The sequence below is a fragment of the Pagrus pagrus genome, assembly GCF_965226575.1.
Source record: "Pagrus pagrus genome assembly, chromosome: 1".
Classification (NCBI taxonomy): Eukaryota; Metazoa; Chordata; class Actinopteri; order Spariformes; family Sparidae; genus Pagrus; species Pagrus pagrus.
This window is the reverse complement of record NC_140185.1, coordinates 331,428-341,782: the sequence shown is the minus strand read 5'-3', so window position 1 is coordinate 341,782 and position 10,355 is coordinate 331,428. Positions and strand designations below refer to the sequence as shown.

At 40.9% G+C, this 10,355-nt stretch overlaps 1 long non-coding RNA gene across 1 annotated transcript; it reads right to left on the bottom strand.

The window, feature by feature from the left end:
* Window positions 1–1,476: 1,476 nt before the first annotated feature.
* LOC311256932 lies at window positions 1,477–3,196 on the bottom strand. Its single transcript, XR_014622538.1, has 3 exons — window positions 2,916–3,196; window positions 2,435–2,527; window positions 1,477–1,812 (listed from the first exon to the last, which is right to left on the bottom strand). It is a non-coding gene; the product is annotated as an uncharacterized lncRNA (long non-coding RNA).
* Between the last annotated feature and the right edge of the window lie 7,159 nt (window positions 3,197–10,355).

The following is a 10,355-nucleotide window of genomic DNA, read 5'->3' as shown; positions in this document are numbered from 1 at the left end:
CAGGGGACCCCAGTGGCGAACCAGACGTGGAAAGAGACCACCACAAGCGGACAACCACACGCCGACGCGCAGCAGTCTGCGTCTGTTGGCTATAACTCCAGCCCGGCAAGTAACGAGTGGTGGGCCGCGGGACCGGAGGGTGGACAGCTGGCGGAAGGAGGTCATCGGCCGCAGTTGAGGGGAAGCAACGTGGAGAAGCAGAGGGGTGTAGTCACGATGCACCCCTCTTGCAGCTAAGTACCTTCTTTGTCTGTTTTAACCCATTTTTAATCTAGATTTGAACTGGCATTTTATACGATTTTAGTCTGCCTATTTACCCGGGTTTTTCTTCTCTCTCTTTTATGTGTGTCCCACTGGTAAATCACTGCTTGCCTGTCGTCATCGTCAAGGCCTGGGGTCTGTCACTCTCAGCTTAGAATAAACCAGTTCAGAGAAAAAGTGGACTGTTGGAAGAGACTTTGGGCTGGGGTTTTTATTTTATTTTATCACTTTTATTATAATAAAACCTTGTATTTAATTGTTATTTCAACCTGTGGTTTTTTAACTCTGCTCAACCCTGATTTTAAAGAACCTGTGTTGCCCTTTTTAATTTAGAGTCCTAGGCTCTTTCAACCTAGATGGCGTTGTCAGCATTTTATAAATTTTAAGAACTTATTTTTAATCGTAGATCTTTTTAACCTCGCCACAGCTACAGCGTGTTTTTCTGCACCCACCTGCAGCTCCAAACTGGGAGCGCGCTGACCCCAGTCTATTGCAGGTATACACTGACTTTGTACAAGTACTTCATACAACCCCTCTTCAAAAAACCCAAACTATACCTTTAAATGTAGATATTTTCTGGTTTATTTAGTCCTCTGACAGTAAACTGTCTTTGGGCTGTGGACTGTTGGTTGTGACAAAATAAAACATAAGGTTTTACACCTTGGTGTATCAAGTCAAAAATGCCAATCCCAGATTCCCAAAGTGACAACCAATAGAAAAAAATTTCATCACTAATGAAAATAACCATTTGTTGCATCCATCCAAATAAAATCAGTTGGCAACATTATGGTAAACGACAGTCCATGAACATCTGTAAACTGCCTTTATGCAGCATAACACATACAACATAGAACAAAAAACATCCCTTTGACTATATTTTGGTCTAACATGACAGGCTTGGTGTTGTCAACATTGGCCTTTCAATTCACTTCTCAATTCTTGTAGCTTGAAACCTAGTTTTACCACAAGACTACTTTTCACTTTATTCAGTTTTGGTCCAAAATAGAATTTTGCCTATTGCGCATAACATTCAGTATGCAAATCAATGGTTGGCTCATTTAAACAGTTTGTTTTTGAGCATCTGTACCTTTGTTGAGAGTCTTGAAGCATCCAGTTGAAGAAAGATCTTCTGAAGCACTTTGAAGTGTATGGGCTGTCGTCCTCCAAAGGTGTCGGTGTGTAGTATGTTGATAAAGAAATTCTGCGGAGGCAAGCTGGGTGGATAGAGCAATCTTTATTGAAACAGATCTCAAGCCAGCGTCCGAACCAGAGTGTGCACTCCCTGGTATTCTCAAATCTCAGCAAAGTGATGCCCAAAAATGCTTTGCCCTCTGCTCTATCAGAACTCCTCTCGGACCCTCAGTCTTATATTACCCCCATCAAGAGTGCACATGCAGTGGCAGTGTCTCCCAAGTCATGTAGAACTTCAACACCCTTGATCACGATTCCCACATCAGCTGGAGGAGTGGTGGCAACACCTCCCTCAACAGTGATGCTGTAGATGCCATGGAGAATTTGTTCAACCTTCCCCTGAATAGTAGGATCGGAATCCTTTACATGGGAGAGAAAGACGTGACAAAAAAACAATGAAAAACTATGAATTCACAAACAGATTTTGCAGAATTGAATAGCATTATTTAATGTCCACTCAGTTGGTACTTTATTTGGAACAGCACTGCTTTTACTTTTACTAAGCTTAGACATTTTGTTTGTGTTGACATTGTGTTTACAAGTCTTCCTAATATGTTTACATGACCTAAGTTGAGTGAGTAGCAGTACTGAGCTGGAGAGCAGAGAAATAGCTCCATGAGTGAGGAGCGGAAATTCTCACTGCACCACTCCACTTACATACTCTGGTAGACACAATATTAGGAGCACTTCTCAATAAAACTGCACTACCCCCACCCACTACAACCTCAGTTATAAGCAAAGTAGAATTATCTTTATGACAATGTCAGAAAAAATTCAAAATGTATAAGCTTCATAAAAGTAATTGTATTGGCTTACATTAGATTGCACAGGTGTCCCTAATAAAATGCATGGTTGAGGTATATAATAGATTTCAAAATAAGTTCAAACAAACTAATTCCATGCCATAATAATGAAGTAACAACATTAGTTATTAAATAATTGGTTGAATAGAGGTGAAAACCAAACAATTAATATTACTAACCAGGTATTCCTTGAAGAGAATGTCTGGGTCTTCATTCAGATAGACACAAAGTGCCTTCAGGTCGCACTCCCTCTTTCTTTTTACAGTTTCATTCTATAAAAAGAAAAAGAAACTTTAGGACTGCACATACACACCTACTATACCTCACATTTCTAAAAGCATTTGAAACAGATGGCATCTCAAATGTGGAGATAGACATGTACACAATGACCAATTAATCACAAATTGGCATAATGGGGTGTGCAGGTCAGGAAGGCTGCAGCGTGTGATTAAAACAACCCAGAACAACATCAGTACCCATCTACAGAACATCAGTGATATTGGTGAAGTGAGGTGACAGCACAGAGCCCAAAGGATACTAAAAGACAACACCCATCGTAGCCACACCCTGCTGCTGTCTGGCAAAAGTGACAGTAACATTTTATTTTAACACGACATCATCTTATGATTCCGTAATATTTTCAACATTGGCAAAACATACCTGTGTCATTGGAGCCAAAATCATTTTAATTCTCCTTCCTGCAGTGCCTCCTTTTTTGCTGAATGCTTTGATTAGGTTGTCAGTTTGTTGGTCGAGATTTAGGAAGAACTTAGGGACGAGAGGAGCAGTAGTGATTCTTTGAAATTCTGCTTCCACCTGAAACCATAAACACAACATATTACTAGTACTTACTAAAACATTCAACCTTGTATTAACAGCCCATAAAGGTTTTGCTACTTTCTGCCATATTTCTGAATTCAGCAAAACCCTGTAACTGCCCAAAGTACTAACTGACTCTCACAAGATTATATCAAAGCAGACTGTATTTTAAAGAACTTAAAAATTGTTTCCAGTGCCATGGTTACATTTAACACAAAATGATAAACATTCCCATATGCTTATAGAATTCTGCAAGAACTCTTTCACATTGTCATTTTATATAATGCTGTATTGATCATAGCCAATTTGAGAAGCATATCATACCTTTGCCACAGTGAACAGTCCTGACCATCTGCTTTTGAACTCGGCAATCATGGGCTTGTCTTTGACGGCTTCCTGCCTCCTGTATGCAAAGGTCTTAGCCATCTTCTCTTTGACAACTTGATCATTATTCCTCTTCTTGACCTCGGATAACAATGCCAATCGTTCACCTTCCAGGCTGTCCTGGGTCTCGCCAGCAGGATACGGAGGACAAAAATTTACCTCTGCCTTTCTGGGTTTTTCACATTGTAGGCAGGCTGACATCGGTCTGCAGGTTTGTGCTTGAGTGAATTAATGCTCAGTTCTGGGCACCCTAAGTTTCTGAGCTTTGTCCTATAGTTTGCCATCTTGTACTTGGGACTTATTTTCCATCTGTAGCAGCCACTTGCTGATCCTTGTTCTGTCAAACATGGATGTGCTTTAATTAAAGCTTCAGCAACAGATTCTACTTCGAAGTTTGTAGGATATGCCTTGAACTTAATTACTTGCGCTGCCAGACTTTCCAAAATGTCTGACTTCATTTCGTGACTAGTGATGTCAAACTCTGACATCAATTTGATTGATGTCAAATTTGCGTCAAATGATGATATTGATGTTATTTTGACATCGTTTCAATGTTAAGGTTCTTTAAACTTTCAGCCAAATAATATCGATGTTATTTTGACATCATTTCAATGTCAAGCTTTTGCGGAAAAAAAAGAAAGTGAAAATGCACAGATGGAAAGATCCCACACACCATCTTGTATTGCAAACAGAATTGGCTTAATCTAGACTTGGTCTGACAGGATCTTCATCAGGATTAAAAACTGATGAAGATCCTGTGAGTCCAAAACAAAGCAATACAAGACTCTTTGTAAGATCTTTGCATTTATGCAGTATTTCATGCACAAGACCTTGGACCTTGTCTATACTTAGTTGTGCTACATGTATTTGTTTTTGCTACAATAGTAGCTCAATGATCAAGCATATGTATGAACAAAACATTATATTGTATTTTTATTTAACAACATTTTTTTTTTTTTTTTAAGTATTTTTTGGGCCTTTTATGGCTTTATTGATAGTACAGCTGAAAATGTGACAGGAAACAGGATGAGAGAGATGGGGAGTGACACGCAGCAAAGGGACCCGGGCCGGGAGTCAAACCCAGGTCTGCTGCAGCGAGGACTAAGCCTTTGTACATGGGACGCCTGCTCTACCCACTGAGCTAAACGGCATCCCTAACAGCAACAACAATTTAACAATAAACAAATAATATCAACACAGTAACAAATCAAACAACTTTAATCTCAGCTGCAGCCTATTCATCAGGTTCAGCTGCAGTGGTCTTGTGCCCACCACCACCTTTTCGGTCAGGCGCTGACCACAGATAGGTCCCCATCCTCAACACAATGGCCGCCTCATTAGCTCCAGGCTGTGACTTCTGATTGGCATTTTAAAAAAGGACATTTTACAAGTGTTGAGGAAAGTCAGTTTTTTGATTGAGGATCAAACATTTATCAAAATAACTGCACTTCACTGCTGCCATTATTCCTGGGGTCAGATAGTATAAAAGTTTTACCAAAAACATACAAAAGAAAAAATAAACAACAAAAAAAAAAGAAAACAAGAAAAAACATAAAGGTCAGGCCAGGTTACGTGGAAATATACAAACTTTTTACTTCATACAATAGGTTTTTGTTGCTGTGAGTGGAGTGTCAAAAACAAGGAAGCGAAACTCTTCACTGTGCTCCTTGTAACTTTCACAAATGAACCAACAACACACCAGGGGTCCGTTTCACAAAGCAGGTTTAGTGAAAACTCTGAGTCTGTTAACCCTGAAATGAGGGAAACTCTGAGTTTTCCGTTTCACAAAGGGAGGTAACTCAAACCAGAGAAGGAGGGGTAACTCTAGCCTGTTTCACAGAGAGAGGTAACTTAAGCTCTCGGTCAGTTACCATGGTAACATGCTCTATGAACCTAACCTGGTCGGGACCAGGTTTTTCTCAACAAACCTTGAGTTTCTCTCTGTCTCCGCCCTCTTTCAGCCACACACGGTATTTGATTTCCTCATTCATTCAGTCAGCAGGCGAGTTTTGGCGTAATATAGTTCCGCCGTCTGTTTTTTGAGAAAATCATTGCAAAAATCAGTCAGTAGGCCTACATTAGAAGTTGTATTAGGTGGCGACTATTTTCACTACCATGGCATGTCCTTTTGATAATGATCCCGTGGATGAAGGTGCAGCATTACTGCGCAGAGAACTAAATACTCGTCGGGAGATGATTATCAGACCGCGCATAGATGTTCTTGCATTTCCAGACAATTATCTTTTTGAGCGGTCCGTTTCACGTCACAGTCCATCATTTACATACACAACCTAATCCGTCCTTACATTTCCAACATTACCAACCGAAGTCATGCTCTCACATCCCAGCAGATATTGTGTGTTGCGCTGCGCTTTTTTGCAAATGGGAGTTTTTTATACAACGTCAGAGATGCAAAGCACTTTACAAAAGTAAAAAAAAGTCATGAAAGGGAAATAAATATTTTTATGAATAGGCTTAAAATATATAGATAGTTCTAGGCATATTACATTTTATTAAAGCACTTGTGTCTTGGGGGGTGAGCTCAGAGGATGAGCTCAGCCACTGGCCTTCCTAAATTCTGGCTTAGGGCCAGCTCCTCTGCCTCTGTTAGAGGTGGCGGTGCTGGGCCACCACCCGTTTTACGGGCATCTGCTTTCTTTCTGTTGGCTGAGTAGAAGTCTGTGTTAGTTTAAATAGGCTTAATTCTTTAACAGAACATGATATAGATGAGAAGACAATTATGTGTGTGAAAACAGCATTATGTTGGGGATAAAACAACTGTACAGTCAAACAGCCACTTAATATTTTCTTTACAATGTAAAACATGATCAAAATGAGGTACCCCGTGAGATCATGCTGAGGTCTTACCTGTTTGAACAATGTATTTATGTTTCATCTTAAGCTGCTTACACTTCCTTCTAAAAACGTGCTCAAACTCACCGTATGAGCGCATTAATAAAAAAAACGTAGCCCTCCTCTTCTCCGTTGCCATGGTGACTCGTCGAATCGGGGCTCCATTGACGCTGTCTTTTTAGACTTGTGGCGCACGCGCTTAACTCCAGGTGAAACTACTCCGAGTTGATCAAACTAACTCAAATCAGCTGTTCTGGAACCGAAAACTCAGAGTTTTCTATCTCAGAGTAGATCAACTCAGAGTTCAAGGTTAGACTCAGAGTTTGTTGAACCTGCTTTGTGAAACGGACCCCAGATAGACATTTTCACACATTTAACCACATTAAACTACATCAAATGATGAAATATAAATCCACAGACAGACAGAAACAAGGTAAAATTTGGGAATGCCTAAATCATTTAAAATCAAGGGCTGTGATAGTTCTACTTTTGGGACTTAGGGGGTGGCACACTATTGGCTGTTGACCAGTCTTCCAGGATTAACAGATAAACAGGACTGACCTCATGATGTTGCTGACGTTTTCGCGAATGTCCGCCCAACCAATCTTTGTCATTTGATTGGTCTGAAGAAATAATTTTCCATACATTATATTAAAATACGTATAAATACACACACACTTACAGGGGTTATTTTGAAAGGGACAACTAGATAGATGATAGATGACAGATGACAGATCGATGACAGCTGATAGATGACAGCTGATAGATGACAGATCGATGATAGCTGGCTGACAGATGGCTGATAGATCGATGATAGATCGATGACAGATGATAGATTGATGACAGATCGATGACAGATAGCTATCAGCTGTCATCTGTCATCTATCAGCTATCATCTGTCATCTATCAGCTATCATATGTCATCTATCAGCTATCAGCTATCATCTGTCATCTATCAGCTATCATCTGTCATCTGTCATCTATCATCTGTCATCTATCAGCTATCAGCTATCAGCTGTCATCTATCAGCTGTCATCTGTCATCTATCAGCTGTCATCTGTCATCTGTCAGCTATCATCTGTCATCTATCAGCTATCAGCTATCAGCTGTCATCTATCAGCTGTCATCTGACATCTATCAGCTATCATCTGTCATCTATCAGCTATCATCTGTCATCTGTCATCCACAGTGGGTACTAGTTTCAGTCACGCGGATTTTTTGTGGAGGAGTAATTGTGTTTTCACCAGAAGCTGCAATGTGCCCAAACAACCGCCAGGTGGCATCTGTGAGCAGCAGGACGCCTCCATAAGACAGCAGCACGGAGCAGTGAAACCCAAATGGGGAATACAATATAATAATAATACAGCATGGGCGAGCGGTCATAATAAGCTATAAATGCAGTGCATGCCCAAGCCCTTCAATAAAAATAATTGAAAATATTAATCTGGCAGTGTGTTCAATTATACAATACCTTAGTTCTACTGTTTTGGTCTCAAATCCGTGCCTAATCTGTCCCGTTTTGCTTGCGAAAAGTTGGAAAGCTGACAGCTTGTTTCGCGCATGCGCACTGTGACACCGAGTAGTACAGTTACTGCTAGAGGCTGTGTTTACTGTACAGTATATGAGCATTTTGAATGGCAAAAAAGCTGTCAGTGAAGCAGCTTATCTGCCAACGCGCATGCGCAAAACTGACTTGTTTGAATTGTTCAGCGGGAAACTGTCAGTGGTTCATTTCATCGTGTAGCCTGGTCAAAATGAGTGAAAATATTAATTCTGTTCAGTCTTTGCGTTCAGTGCCGTTTTCGCGGAGAACTTTTGAGGAAAAGAAAACTATAATTTCAAGTGGACGGCGCAGTAGAAGTGAAACTCATACAGTTCACAGCGAGTTCACATCAAAGGAGGCGTGTGTGTGTTTTATTGAAAGCGAGGCTGGGTGTGTGTATGAAAATCGCCATGGACCGCGGAACGCATCTGGACGGGGGGGGCATAATTTCAAGTCAAGCGGGGAGGGGGGGATCCTTGTACCCTGGTTACTGTTACCGAGGATACGGAAATAAAAGTAGCGAAGCTCCGGACAGAGTTGCGGTGATTGTATCCACTTTATGATAGGCTACATTATTAAAACACATGAGTCTATCATAACAAGGGATTTTCCAGATCAAATCCGTTGGATTATCACGCTGATTATCCATACAAGAGGTAGACTGCCGGTTCTCACGGCCCGGACTTCTGCCAATAGTTTTTTTTTGGAGGGTGTGTGTGTGCCGAGCGGACCCGTTTAGAGAGACACGCGTCTGTATGGGACACGCTTTTATTTAATTTAGAACAAACCTTATGCTCAGAAAAAATGGAAAATATAGCCTATAGTCTAATATAATAAAATGGTTCTGTTGTATCTCTGACCAATAGGTGTGCTTGTAATAATTGCTGTGACGACAGCTGGACACAATGTAGCACATTAGCGACACATTAGCATGCTCCATTTATCTCTGACCAATGGGTGTGTTTGTGGATACTTCACTCAAGTACATTGTCAGACAAAAGTCCTGCCCCCCACAGTACTTCACACAGCTGTTTGCTTTGAACAGAAAAACCGGTTCCTACAGTAGCTCTCCTCACACTTTTCAGTTCATAAGTGAAGAAATTTTGTCGTGTTTCATGTAATAAATTTCACATGTAAGGGGAGCTGAACACACAGCCTCCATTCAGAACTCCAAGACACATGTGCCAGACGCACAGAGGCATGCGTAAAACACAGATTGAGACCACTTCATGATGTTTAGTTATTTTCTTTAGTTCATTTTCGTTTCTTTTGGATTTTTGTGCGTATTACTGAGCCATTTTGGTCCATGTTTGTAAGCCTTTTTTCCCCTGGATTATATTTTCTAAAGTTGCAACAATATAGTAATATAATATATATTGTTTTCGTTTCATTTCGTTACGTAAAAATCAATCAATCCATTTTCTTTGAAACTATGAGATTGTAGAGCACCTAAAAACCAAAGCACCAGTTCACTGTAGCGATTTTCATACACCAGAGGCGATTGCTCTAAGACTGCAAGGGAAGCTCAGCTTCCCCTAAAATGTCACCCAAAAAAAAAAAAAAAAGTGGTGAAATATGTACTGCTGTGTGTACATTTCATTGACTAAATACGCGCTAGAAAGCCTTCATCTTTTGTTCAGAATCAGCTACTTATCACAGGTAACCGGCGCAACTTCCTTCTCATTCATCCCCGCAGCGCCACAGCGCTTTACACAGTCGGACGCTCAGCTTCTACTGACTTCAATGGGGAAGTATAGAGGGGGTTGTTCCACTGCAGTGAAACGAGACGCTCATTGGATAAATGCTGGGCTTTGTCCAGCCCATCGGACGCTCAGCGTCTCTGGGGGTCTATGGGGCAGTGGGCTGGCCCGGACGTTCGGCTTCTGCATGATGATTGGATGAGCTGTCTGAGGCAGAATCCTTTTTTGATTGACAGCTAAATGAGCGAATCAGCGATCTTGAAGTATAAACATCCTCCGGAGCATTTTCCAAGTTTTTCATTCTGTTGTTCTGAACTGATCCGGAGACTTTACCGATCCCCAGCGATTGTGTCTTTGATAAAAACGACTAGCATTGTGTTTGGCGACTCTGTTCTGTCACTCTGCGGTTTCTTTCCCCTCACACTTCACAGAAGCCTAAAAATGAGCTTCCCCTCTACGAAAGACCAGCAGCCGCCACTGTCATACACACCCCCAGTCTCGCTTTCAATAAAACACACTCACATTCTATTACAATCAGTGAAATATATGAAAACACAATTTAAAAAATGACAGCTGTTGTTGCTCTAGTCTTTTGTTTGGATAAGCTTCATATTTAAAAGCGCAATGTTCAGCTGTCAGAAATTAAAAGCAGCCTCCTCTTGTTATATTTGCAGCAACACTGTTGCTTCAGGCTGTGATCAGCTTTTTTGTATCGCTCGTAGCCTACTTTCCATTAAAACAACCTGCTGCTCTTGGCTGAAATCAGCTCGTTGTGGCTCCATTCTACGATTAAAGTAGTAT